Consider the following 13,785-nt stretch of genomic DNA (forward strand, 5'->3'; position numbering starts at 1 on the left):
AATAAGGAATTTTGATGAAGTAGGTGTTTGTGTTAGATCAGATCTCCTACAGTAGCTCTGATCAGACCAGAAGGGCTATTCTTTACTCCCTATATGTAGCAGAGATATGTTTTTACACCAGATTATAATTTTTTTGTTATTTTTTTTATTATATTATTTGTTTTTATTACCATCTGTTTTGGGGTATTTTATTTTGAAAACGTTACAGGCTTTTATTAAAAATAGTATGTACGCCAGCTCACGTCATAACGTAGTGAGCGGTTCAATTCGCAGCGCAATTAGAAGTTCGTCCTCTTTCCCGCAATGGCACTAGGAGCCCTGTTTATCAGAGCCCTGTTTATCTGGTGTTAAACAGTGTTATAAGTGTTCATGTCATGTTTAAATGATTAAATGTGAGAGAATATTCTATGTGATGTTATGTTTGACCATTAGTTCAAGTTATTAATGTGGTAAATGTAGTGTATTTGAGTATTGTTAACAAGTAAACAGAGCATTGTGTGAGATTGCAATGAGGTGTGTGCGTTGCACGTGTAAGAGATGTGTTAGCAGCTAAGCGGCTAACATCTCAAATAAGTACTGTTTACGTGTATTTTCGGGCCCACTAACGATAAATCCTAGTCTATTGAAATCTATTATACTCTGCATTTATTGTGAGTTCTGTTGGTAATTACCTGGTGTACTTAATATATATTTTGTGGTTAACAGGCAGACTAAATGAGAATTGCGGATAGCAGTGCCTGTCTGTTTATAAGTTTTGCTACACAGAGGAGAGAGAGGAGAGAGGCACAGAAAATAAATCTCCCCGTCAAACCAGCTTTTGTGTGGAAGATCCTTATTTATTTACCATTAAAAATTAACACAACGCAGAGGAACAGCAAAACAGGAAACAGGAAAGGTTTCTTTAAATATTAAGTTTTGTTAATATTTTTGTGTTTTGAGAGTATTCTGATGCCTGAGCAGAATGGCTGGCAAACGAAGTGATTCGGGGTGGGACAATACATTTACAGCTGGTAGAGGGCGGGGCAGTTTTGTAAATACGCCTAACAAATCAAGGCCATTTGAAGATCCTGAGTACTGTAGTACAGGACGGGGTAGGACAGTCAATGTTTCTGCCAGTGAGAGTTGAAATGTGTGGTAGCCCAGTCCAGGCTGCAGCCAGTAACTATGAGTTCTGCCCTAATGAGTCAGAAATGTCTGGACAAATAAGTAACCTCATAAAACAAATTGGTATTGAGATTGGGCAATCAATTAGAAAAAGTATGATGATGCCTGAATTTTCTAATCATCCATCTGCTAGGACGTTTCATGAGGGTGTTAGTTTGCAGGTGACTGACCCATCAAATACTACGGTCATTGATGCGTCAAAAATAAACTTGATCCTGAAAGCTGAGGTGTCCGCACCACCACACTTTAGAGGAGATAGTTCAGACAAATACTCAGTCATGGAATGGGAAGACATGATGAGGGTGTATTTGAACAAACTTGATATGACAGATTCTGAACTTGTTGATGAGATAATGAACAGAGTTTTGGGGCGGGCCAGAGATGTAATGAGAGTATGGCTGCGTAATGGTTCAACAACTACTACTGTTGACTCTGTATTTTCGGTTTTAAAGCAGCACTTCGGGGACCAGAGCAGTTCTGTTATTCCATTGGCTGACTTCTACTCTGTGAGACCACATCCCAAAGAGAGCACTTGGGACTTTTGTATAAGACTTAACAAGGCAGCAGATGTAGCTGAGCAAAGTTTAAAATGGGAAGGCAGAACTCTGGATAACAGAAGCAAAGAGGTAGCGGTTATGTTCATTCGTAACTGCCCTGACAGATTTAGCTTTTGTTTTCAAGAGTAAGCCTGTACAGTCGTGGAATGCATCTGAGGTGCAAGAGCAGCTTGATAAGTTGTTAAGAGAACGGAAGTTGACAAATCACACTGTCAAACAATTCACCACAGTTGTCTCAGAGCCAGACGTTGATGTCTCTGTCTCGTGTTCTAAGTCTGAACAGGGTGTGGGCGTAACTGGTGAGAACGCATTGGATAAAGTTCTGTCTTTGCTTGAAAAAACGTTGGTGTGCAATACTCAGTCTGCGCGGGGCCCCTGGCCTAAACGAACGGGCAATAAGATTTGAGAATGCAAAGTGTGTCAGAGCAGTGAGCACAGCATGACTGCTCATTGTAAAATGTATAATTTGTGTTTCAAGTGTTTTGCAGCTGGACACGCGAGCTACAACTACGAAGGTCAAAGAGTAACATCCAGGGTGGGTTCCAGTCAGCATGACAATGTCATGCCTCAGGGAAACTAGACAGCTCCCTTCGGACAGAGGGCGAGGTGGGGCTGTGTAGTAATTCCTCTGAGAATGATTTTGAGTCTGTTTATTGCTTCTTCTGTGAAAGTATTGACAAATCAAAAACAGTCATTTTTCAGAACAGTATGCAGGTTGATCGAAGTAACAGTTTATTTTATGCAAGTGTGTTATTACAGGACAACGTTGAGCTTTAGGGGATGTTGGACAGTGGCTCCATGGCGACCACACTGAGTGCAGAAGTACTTCCTCAACTTAGGGATACTGGGGTGCTGGACGAGAATATCCTGTGCCCTTCTGATATTGTCTTGGTGGGTTGTGGTGGTAAACAAACTACTCCGGATGGAGTGTGCAAGCTGAAGCTTGAAGTGTACGGAGTCAGTTTCATTGTCCCAGTTCTGATTGTGAGGGGTCAAATGGACCCAATCATACTTGGCACAAATGTCTTGAAACCTCTAATAAGTCAGATGAAGCATACAGACCAATTTTGGAAGGTGGTAAAGAGACCAGATTCGACTGTGCATTCTGGAAATGGCCAATTTTTGCGCATGCTTTCATGTATAGAGAGATGGAGGGGTGATTCAATTCCGGACAGGGTGGGTACTCTGAGACTGAGGTCAGCTGTAACACTCCAGCCAAGAAGAGAACACCTTGTTTGGGGTCGTTTGCCTCCAGGTTCAGAACTGTCAGTAGGGAGCCCAGTAGTCATAGAAACGAGTACTTCATGGTGAGTGCATCGAAGTGTGCTGGTTGGGAGGGTTGTTTCACCTTTGTGGGGCGATCGTTGGCTGCCAGTAAAGATGATCAACCCGACCAACAATGAAATTGTGTTGAGAAAAAATGCGAAGGTGGCTGATGTGTATCCTTGCGTCGCCTTAGAGGACCTTGATCAAACCACTGACAGAGTGATTAGCCAAAATGCAGGTGTAGTACATTCGGACAGGTCCTGTGGCAGTCTAACGGTGGGTGGCTCTAAATCTGGAGCAAGTTTGATAGGTGACAGCAGGTTGGATGACCTGGGGCTGAGTGACCTGAATTTCAATGATTGTGAAGTGTCTTGTAGATCTCATTGAGAAGTATGAGTGTGTGTTTTCCAGGCACAGTTTGGACTGTGGCGAAGCAAAAGGTTTTTGTCATCGTATCAGAGTTACAGATGACAGGCCCTTTCGTCTTCCATACCGGCGTCTTTCTCCTGCTCATTATTTGAAGTTGAAAGAGACTTTAGATGAAATGGAGAACAAGGAGATCATTAGAAGTCGAGCAGTGAGTACGCGTCACCATTGGTCTTAGTGTGGAAAAAAAATGGTGACTTAAGGATATGCACTGATTTCCGATGGTTGAGCGCACGCACGGTGAGGGATGCTCATCCCCTTCCTCACCAAGCGGATGTTCTTGCAGCGCTAGATGGGAACGCATACTTTAGTACTATGGATCTGACTTCTGGCTACTATAACATCCCATTACATGAAGATAACAAGAAGTTCACGGCGTTCTGTTCACCAATGGGGTTTCATGAATACAACCGTTTACCTCAGGGCCTCTGCAACAGCCCAGCAACATTTATGAGAATGATGTTGACTGTGTTTGGTGACCAGAACTTTCTGAGCATTCTTTGGTATTTAGATGATTTTTTTTTTTTGGAAAGACAGAACAGGAGAGCTTAGACAGGATTGAGATGGTGTTTCGCCAACTAAAAGACCACAATTTGAAATTGTCTCCTTCAAAATTTATGTTTTTGAGGAAGTCTGTGAAATTCTTGGGTCATATTGTGTCTGAAGAGGGGGTGGCCAGTGATCCATCAAAAATTGTGAAAATATTTGACCAGGACTTGATGGAGAGTGATTGTGTTACACCATCAGCAAGCAAGATCAGGTCCTTTTTAGGTATGGTGGTGTACTACCAGCATTTCATAGAAAATTGTTCTATGTTGGCTAAACCTTTGTTTCAGCTGTTGACAGGACAGAAAAGACCTAGAGTAGGGAGAGGCGTGAAACGACTGAAGAAAAGTCGTACACTTTCTCCAACAGATTGGACTGATGACTGCAGGACAGCCCTGAAGAGTTTAAAGTGTGCTTTGGTGAGTCAGTTTCTGCTTGCGCACCCAGATTTTTCTAAACTGTTTCAGATGTCTGTGGATGCCTGCACTAGTGGGCTTGGGGCTGTTTTGTCGCAGGTTCAGAAGGGGTGTGCCATGGCAAGGCCTATTGCCTTCACGTCCAAGTCTTTAAATCATGCACAGTCGAAGTACCCAGCACACAGACTTGAGTTTTTGTCGATGAAGTGGGCTATTTGTGATAAATTCAGTCACTGGCTGCGGGGACACAGATTTACTGTGTGAACCGATAATAACCCACTCAAGTACATTCTCACAAAGCCCAAGCTGGATGCATGTGAACAACGGTGGGTAGCGAAACTGGCGCCTTATGATTTTGACATTCAGTACATCCCCGGACCGAGAAATATAGTGGCAGATGCATTAAGCAGGGAACTGTTTGCGAACTTGAGAATTTTGCACAGGTTGACGAGGACACCTTACGACATTTTGCTGCATGAGGCTGAGTCTGTTGCCGTCGAGCAGGTGCAGGGCATGTTCCATCTTTCTTGTAGTCGTGCTGATGGTGAAGCCATAGATGGGCTGTCAGAGCCTATAAATGTAAGAGAAAAAGTTTATGTAGGGACCACTCACTTTACAGGGAAAATCTCACATCAAGAGTTGTCAGCTGTTCTTCGTTCTCACAGTGACTGGGAGCATGGTGCGGCTATTAGAAGCATGTCTTATGTGCAGCATTTAGAGAGTCTGGCGGACGTAGAGCAGAGTGAGCTCCGTAGCCTCACTCATGATGAATTGCTGGAAAAACAAAGTCAGGATCCCGTGATTGACAGAGTGAAGTTCTTTGTTGAAAGAGGAAGACGTCCTTCTCGCAGAGAAAAAGTGTTTCAGTCTAAAAGAACTGTGAAGATTCTACGTCAATGGGGTAAACTTACCTTAAAGTTGGGTGTTAGATACTGGGTTCTTAGAAACCCTGTATAAAGGACAAAAACTTACCAGTTTGTGGTGCCCACAGCTCTTCGGGGTACTGTTCTGAAGGGGGTGCACGATAACGCTGGTCATCAGGGTCAGCGTCGCACACTGTGGTTGGCTAGGCAGCGGTTCTTCTGGGAGTCTATGGAGGAAGACATAAAAATGTACATCAAGGAGTGTTAAAGGTGTATTTTTGAGTAAGAGGCCCGAGCCAGAGGCAAGAGCCCCACTCGTGTCAATACACACAAGTGCCCCACTTGAAATGGTTTGTATTGACTTTTGGTCAGCGGAGGATTCTAACAACAAGACGGTTGATGTGTTGGTGGTCACTGACCATTTCACTAAGCTTGCTTGTGCTTATGTATGCCCAAATCAGACTGCGAAAGCTGTTGCACGTGTCTTGTGGAACAAATTTTTCTGTATCTATGGGTTTCTGCAGCGAATACACTCTGACAGGGGTGCAAGCTTTGAGAGCTCGCTTGTGGTAGAGTTGTTGAGATTGTCAGGTGTGGGAAAATCGCACACAACCCCATATCATCCCATGGGTAACGGACAAACAGAGAAATTTAATATGATTCGTTCGCTGCCTCCGAGATCTAAAGTCAAATGGCCTCAAATGTTGAACACACTTACTTTCGCGTACAATTGTACAAGACACGAGACCACTGGGTTTCCACCATTTTTCTTGATGTTCGGCCGAACACCAAGATTGCCAGTGGATATTATGTTCGAAAATGTTATGTTGAACAATGAGACTGTTGATGTTAACAGGTATGTGCAGTCTCTTGAGAGAGATTTGAGGGAAGCTATGATAATTGCTCAAGAGCATGCTAAAAGACAGCAAGCCAAACAAGCTGAGTACTATGATCGAAAGGGTAAAGGTCATTCCCTTGAGTTGGGTGATAGAGTACTCCTTGCGAATAAGGGTGAACGGGGGAAAAAGAAGTTAGCAGACCAATGGGAAAAGATTGTGTATGTTGTTGTGGAAAAAAGGGGTGTGCTGAACACTTACCAGATAAGGAATCCTGGGACAGGTCGTACCAAGACAGTACATCGTAATCTATTGATGCCTGTTAACTTTCTGCCAGTGCCGGCTTGGAAAGAAGGTAGTGATTATGTTAATGATGTCGAGGATTCCACTGTCTGTGTATCATGTGATGGAGATGATCAAACTCAGAGTGATGATCGAACCTCTCGCTGGGTTGCAGATCTTAATGTTGCCACAGATGAGACACAAATAGAGTCTGTGGAGGGCCCTATTTGCTGATCAGAGTGAGGCTATTGGAGATACAGTCATGAATTGTGAGTCTGAAATAACTGAAACTCCTGTGTGTAAGGCAAATTCGGACAATTTGCCCCACTCATATTTATCTATACCTTAATTAGAGTCTGATAATCCTTCTGTATTACCGGTTCTAAGTGATGTTTGTGCTTCTGAGGTTGATAAGTGTATGTCAACTGTTGCAGAAATTCTTATAACAATGTCAATTGTGCAGGATCAGAGGAATGGGAGTGTCTCTGGTCTACAAGATGGCTTTAGGTCAAGATTTGGGAGATTGCTTAAGCCAGTTAACAGACTTATACAGACAATGTACTACAGCTACTCAGCGAGTGTATGCAATTAATGATGTTTTTTACTGTTTAACTAAAGAAAGAGAAAGGCTTGTTAAAGTGCTAAAAAGGATTTATTTTTTTAGCCGCTACATATACACAATACTGAGTCTTGAACCAACACAATCAACATCATTGGTATACTGGTTGTGGACCACATTTAGAAGTTACTCGCCACTGTATACCAGATCTGCTGTTTTGGGGAAGCTCTGACCCAGTCATCTGGACATTGCAAATTGATCCTTGTCACAGTCACTCGGATTCCTACACTTGCTTATTTTTCCTGCTTCCAACACTGTTCATTTGATGCTTAATATATCCCACCTCCTTGACAGGTGCCATTGTAATGAGATAATCAATGTCACCTTTCAGGGGGTTTAATGTTAAAGCTGATCAGTGAATGTGCTCAAGGGAAACGGATAGACACCTATTCAGTTTGGCTTGTAATCAAAAAATATCAGTAATGCTTACTTGTCTTTTTCTTAACTAATGTACATTTTGTCCATTCTTTGAAAAATGAATTGAATGAAAAAGTTCTAAAATATTCTTACATACACAAGTTAAACAGTTCTGTGAGCCCTCTTTTAATTTCAAAGTGTTAGCATTTGTTTTTCAACTTGTGCACAGGTCACATTATCTCCAACTGTGTGTGGGTGGATGTGCTGATGTTCGCTGTTTGATTAAGTGCTCATGAACATTCCAGTGACTTACGAATGTGACTTACGAATGAGTGAATTTCTAATATTACGCAATCGTTAGTTTAGTGCACACTGGGTGCAACTTTCTACAACAACATCCGATAGGGGTATTTACATTCAAAACAGTTACAATTTAAATTGTGTAATTGAAGCAACAATCGCATTTGTAGCGAAAACCCTGCTTTTTTATTTGACCACTTACATGACTAATGCATCTGCATTGCATTGGAGAACAAGAGAGTTTGTGTGCAGTTAAGTCTACATGAGTACTGCAAACGCCATTCAAAGTCACAGCACGATAAACAAAATGGGTGTGTGTGTGTGTGTGTACTTCCTGCAACTTTTGCACGCAGACCGTGTTTTTTTGATATGATGCAACATTTCCTCCTTCAGCTCACTGGTTACAACCTACAACTTCTAACAGTTTTTGTTAGAAAACTAATACCCTATTCATAGATGCATATGCAATTATACACCCACATATACACACACGTATTTAGGACAACCGGAAGTGGTGGGTATCGGTGACATGCAGTTTAGGTCTCATGTGCCGTATTTGTTGTATTTGACCTAAACTTGTTTTCATTTAATGCATGACCTATCTGTTACATGCAACGAATTTGCACTTAGAACCTTTATAAGAAATGTTAATGTGCAGGGTGTATGATACACTGAATATCAATGATATTCAAATATTAAACACGTTTCTTCACACCTGCCTGAAGTTGTGTACAAACTTACAGTACTGTAAAACATATGATCTGGGATGCAAAAAAATGCAGTAAAAGCTGGACTGAGGAGTCAATTTTAAACTTAATGTTGCCATAGATGACTGTAGCAGGAGCAAGCTGTTTGCCGATGGCCTGAAAAAAAGTATAATAATGAGTGTCTGCAGGCAACAGTGAAGCATGTTGGAGGTTATCAATGAAAGCATTCTTGCTTTATAGCTGAGTGATATTTGTATATGTGTATGAGGTTTTATGTGTACGGTATATAAAAACCTAATATCAGCTAGCATAAAAAACGTACCTAGTGCTAGCTAGCTTGTAAGCATTGACAACTTATAGTGACTGGCATAGCTCTTTATGGCAGTATGATAAAGTTTACTACTACTATGGTTTTACTTCTTTTTCTTCTTCAATCGACTGCTCCAAATAGGGGTCACCACAAAGGATCATCCTTAGCATTCATCTACCAATATACCCCATGTCCCTCCTCTGCAAATGTCCAAACCATCTCAATCATTTCTCCCTCACCTTGTCTTCAAAATGTCCGACATGTGCTATTCTCTCTGATAAGCTCATTTCTAATCCTGTCCATCCTCGTCACTCCCAACAAAAACCTCAACATCTTCAGCTCTGCTACCTCCAGCTCCACCTCCACCTGTCTCTAAAACATTCAACATAGCAGGACTCACCACAGTCCTATAAACTTTCCCTTTTATCCTTGCAGATACCATTCTACCACAACTATTATGTTTTTACTATGTAGCACAATGTCTTGGTTCAATCCATATATGGAGTTACTATCTGTGTGGAATCACTTATGTCTCCCCAACTCCAGTTTTCTCCCCAAACCATGAGTGTGTAAACATATAGTTGAAGTTAGGGGTAGGGGTTGGTTAAGGAAAAGTCCACAGTGAAACCTGTTCATTATTCTAAAACCAAACCATAGATGTATAGGTCCAAGCAGGCAACAACTCCATCCACAAGAGAGGAAAAGAACTTCTGCTCAAACACGATGCACACCCAAAGCACAGGTTCCTAATTAAGCATCGGCTACAGCTGTTAAGTCATAGCTTGTCACCAGCCCTACTAATTAACTGGTCAGTGTGTACTGCGGGTTGTATTCCTGTCTCACCCCAGGTGTTCCCAGCATAGACTTTGGATGCACTTTGGAATAGCCTTAAAGTCTGAAAGTTCTCCCACAAAGAAAAACAAACTTTAATTTATTTAAACGAGCAGGAAAAGTGGAAATTGTGGTTTGTGACACAACGGAATTCATAGGCGCATCAAAGAGTCCTTGCTTAGCTAAAATGTTAACAGTAACCTTATTTTATTTGTTCATTTTAACCACATTTTTAAATATCCCATGTCAGTCTGTCTTTCAATTATCTGTTTATAAACTGAAATAGACTGTAAAAAAATAAAATAATAATAATATATATATATATATATATATATATATATATATATATATATATATATATATATATATATATATATATATATATATTGGCATTTTCAAGTAAACAGCAGTTTCACTACTGTAGCAAATCCTATAAATGCCACGAGAGATGGAATGACACGAACGCCAGCGTTTACTGACTCCAGCAGGCATTGACACACTCAGTGACTCCTTATTTATCTATTTATCTTTATTTAGCTTTGGAACAGCTGCAGCAGGATTCCATTCCTCTCTGATATTAACATCAACAGCCTGCACACGTGCTCATTAAGTAGTGTGCATGTTGCGCAGTCAATAGAGATGGTGAAGTTTTACCTGTGCATTAATCTATGCCATGCCAGCTGGCTAACTGATACAGTAGCCTGAAACAACCTGCTTTTAGTATGTACAATATAAACATGTAGCAAGTATGAGCTCATTTACTTTTGGTGATGATTGGGTAATATATTTTTTTTACATTTAAATTGGAAAAAAAATTATGAATTAGTAAACATACTGCAGCTATTCACTAATAAATATTATATACAAAGTATATATATAAATGTTAATGAGCTAAATATGAAAAAAAAAATACTGGGACATAAAGAAGAGGTTTAAATCAGGAGCTTCAATTAGCGATGGCGACTTACGATGATTGGAGGCGTTCATACAAAGATCGATTCACATCTCCCAACGCTTGACTGCCTGCCGCACTCCTGAAGTAGAAATCTTCCAAGCCTCTGTCGCCCAGTGCCCAACACGTCCTCCGCGACGGATGGTGAGTGCTGTAGACTTTCCCTCTGACATCTTTCATTTACCCAAGCTACCCGTATCCCTGATAACCCCTTCTCTCACACTCTCTGTCTCCGCCCTAGTCAACTCCGGCTCCGCGGGGAACTTCATTTCCCAGGTGTGCCTAGACCACTTCCAGCTACGCCGTAAGAGGGGGACTCATGAGCTAGCTGTCCACACCATTCAGGGACGCCCGTTGGGAAGGGGCTGGATCAGATACTGCTTACCCACCATCACACTCCAGGTTGGGGTGCTACATCAGGAGGAGATACGGTTCTTGGTGCTGAAGAACTCCACCGCTGAAATCATACTGGGTCGTCCCTGGTTCACTAAACATTCCCCCAGGTGTTCCTGGGACCCATGTGACATCCTCGAGTGGAGCCCCGAGTGCCTGAAGGATTGTTTACAACCAGGTCCCATGCCTCGCCGGAGACCAATAATTCTGGCAGCCACTCAGGTGGAGGGTCCTCCACAGGCCCCACAGGTGGAGATCCCGGCGGAATATCGGGAGTACGGAGACGTCTTTAGCGAGCAGGCTGCCACCAAGTTGCCACCCCACCGGCCGTGGGACTGTGCTATCGACCTGATGCCTGAGGCCAAACTACCCAAGGGTCGGATCTATCCTTTATCAGCTCCAGAACACCAAGCGATGGAACAGTACATCCGTCAGGCCCTCCTACAGGGTTTCATTACCCCATCCTCATCTCCTGCAGCCTTCAGCTTCTTCTTCGTGGGCAAGAAGGATGGGGGACTCTGGCCCTGTATTGATTACCGAGGGTGGAATGCACAAATCTCTACACTACCGTACCCGCTCCCCCTGGTTCCTGCCGCCCTGGAGGAATTACGAGAAGCCCGCATCTTCACCAAGTTCGATCTAACCTGGTACGCATACGGCAGGGGGACGAGTGGAAAACGGCGTTCATCACTCCCTCGGGTCACTATGAGTACCGGGATGATTCTGTACGGCCTGTCAATCTCTCCGGCGGTGTTTCAACACTTTATGAATGAGATCTTCCGACCCTTCCTCCACCAGTTTTTGAACGTCTACATCGACGACATACGCACAGGAGGTGTTTGAGGAACTCCGGCAGAGGTTCTGCGTCGCTCCCCTCCTCCATCATCCCGATCCCCAGGTCCCGTTCATGGTGGAGGTAGATGCGTCTTCTACAGGCGTAGGGGCTACCCTTTCCCAGCTGTTGGGGAATCCGCCTCGGCTCTACTCTGTGCCTACTTCTCCAAGAAGATGTCGTTGGCGGAACAAAACTATGATATCGGCAACCGGGAACTTCTCACCATCAAACTGGCTCTGGAGGAGTGGAGGCACTCGCTTGAGGGGGCTACACACCCATTCACCGTCATTACCGACCACAAGAACCTTCAGTATCTCCATGAGGCAAAGAGACTGAATCCCCGGCAGGCAAGATGGGCCCTCTTCTACACACGCTTCCAGTTCCAGATCACCACCTATCGGCCGGGTTCAAAGAATGGCAAGGCAGACGCCCTATCTCGCCTGTACGGCCCAGAGGAGCCTACCCACCCTGTACCCATCTTCCCCCCGCAGTTAATCGTCTGCACCATTGTCTGGGATCTCAATGAGATCTGTCGTGCCACCCAGAGGGAGACAACACCCCCCGGGTGTCCAGAAGGTCGAACCTACATTCCGCCTGAGTGTCGGCCTAACCTGTTGAAGGCGGTACATGAGGTCCCCAGTTCAGGACACCCAGGCAGACGACGAACCCTCAGCTTAGTACAAGCCCGATACTGGTGGCCGGGCATGGCCGCTGAGATCGCCACCCTCATCCGCGGATGCAGTGCTTGCGCCATGGCCAAGACCCCTCGGCACCTGCCCGTGGGCAAGCTAGTCCCCTTACCCATTCCACGACGACCCTCATCCCACATCGGCATTGACTTCGTCAAGGATTTACTACGATCTGAGAGTAACACCTGTGTCCTTGTGGCTGTGGACCGGTTCTCCAAGGCATGTCGGTTTATCCCACTTTGAGGCCTCCCTACCGCCTTGGAGACGGCAGAATCACTCTTCCAACAGGTCTTGCGCAACTTTGGTCTCCCAGAGGAGATAGTGTCGGATCGCGGCTCCCAGTTTACCTCTCGTGTGTGGAGGGCGCTTTTTCATCTACTGGGGGTTACTGTTAACCTGTCCTCTGGTTATCACCCTCAGTCCAACGGACAGACCAAGCGCAAGATCCAGGAGTTGGGCCGATATCTGCGTACATACTGCCACTAGGACCAGGTGGAATGGTGTCGGTTTCTTCCCTGGGCTAAGCACGCACAAAACTCCTTGTGTCGGGACACCACGGGTCTCACACCCTTCCAGTGCGTGTTGGGGTTTCAGCCACCGCTGTTTCCGTGGTCCGATGAACCTTCCCACGTGCCGTCGGTGGACTACTGGTTCCGGGAGAGCCTCAAGGTGTGGGAATCGGCTCATACCCAGCTACGCCGGGCTGTGAGGGAGACCCAGAGGCACGCCGATGCCCGGAGACGTGAAACACCCACCTACCTGCCCGGGGACCTGTTCTGGCTGTCTACCCGGGACCTCTGACTTCTGCGCCCCTGTCGAAAGCTGAGCCCCAGGTACATCAGAGTGGAGAGAAGGATTAACGAGGCAACCTACAGGCTGGACCTACCTCCCCGGTACCGCATTCACCCCGCATTCCACGTGTCTCTCCTAAAGCCTTATGTTCCGCCGGCATTACAGGATCCAGATGAGACATCGGAGCCACCTCCTCCAGAGATCCTGGACCAGCCCTCGGTCTATTTGGTACGGGAGGTGTTGGACTTCCATTGTCGAGCTGGCGGTCTGGAATACCTGGTGGACTGGGAGGGCTACAGCCCGGAGGAGCGGTCGTGGGTTTTACCCAAGCGCTCCTCGAGGAGTTTCATGCGTCTTATCCGCTACGCCCGGCCCCCCGGGGCCGACCCAGGCAGCGGGTCTGGGCGTCGAGAGCCGCCCCTGGGAGAGGGGGTACTGTCAGGGATCCACCAGCCACACCCTCTCTTAAGCCACACATTCCTCCTAGCAGCTCTCCGTCCTACTAATCATGCACACCTGACTCTCATTAGCTTACACTATATAAGCACACACTTCCAAACACATCCCCTGTCCGTTCTACCGATTAGTCTGGAGAACATTACTGGACCTTCCGACTGCTCTTTCTATGGACTATCTCTTTGTGG

This window comes from Silurus aristotelis, assembly GCF_946808225.1.
Source record: "Silurus aristotelis genome assembly, chromosome: 8".
Taxonomy (NCBI): domain Eukaryota; kingdom Metazoa; phylum Chordata; class Actinopteri; order Siluriformes; family Siluridae; genus Silurus; species Silurus aristotelis.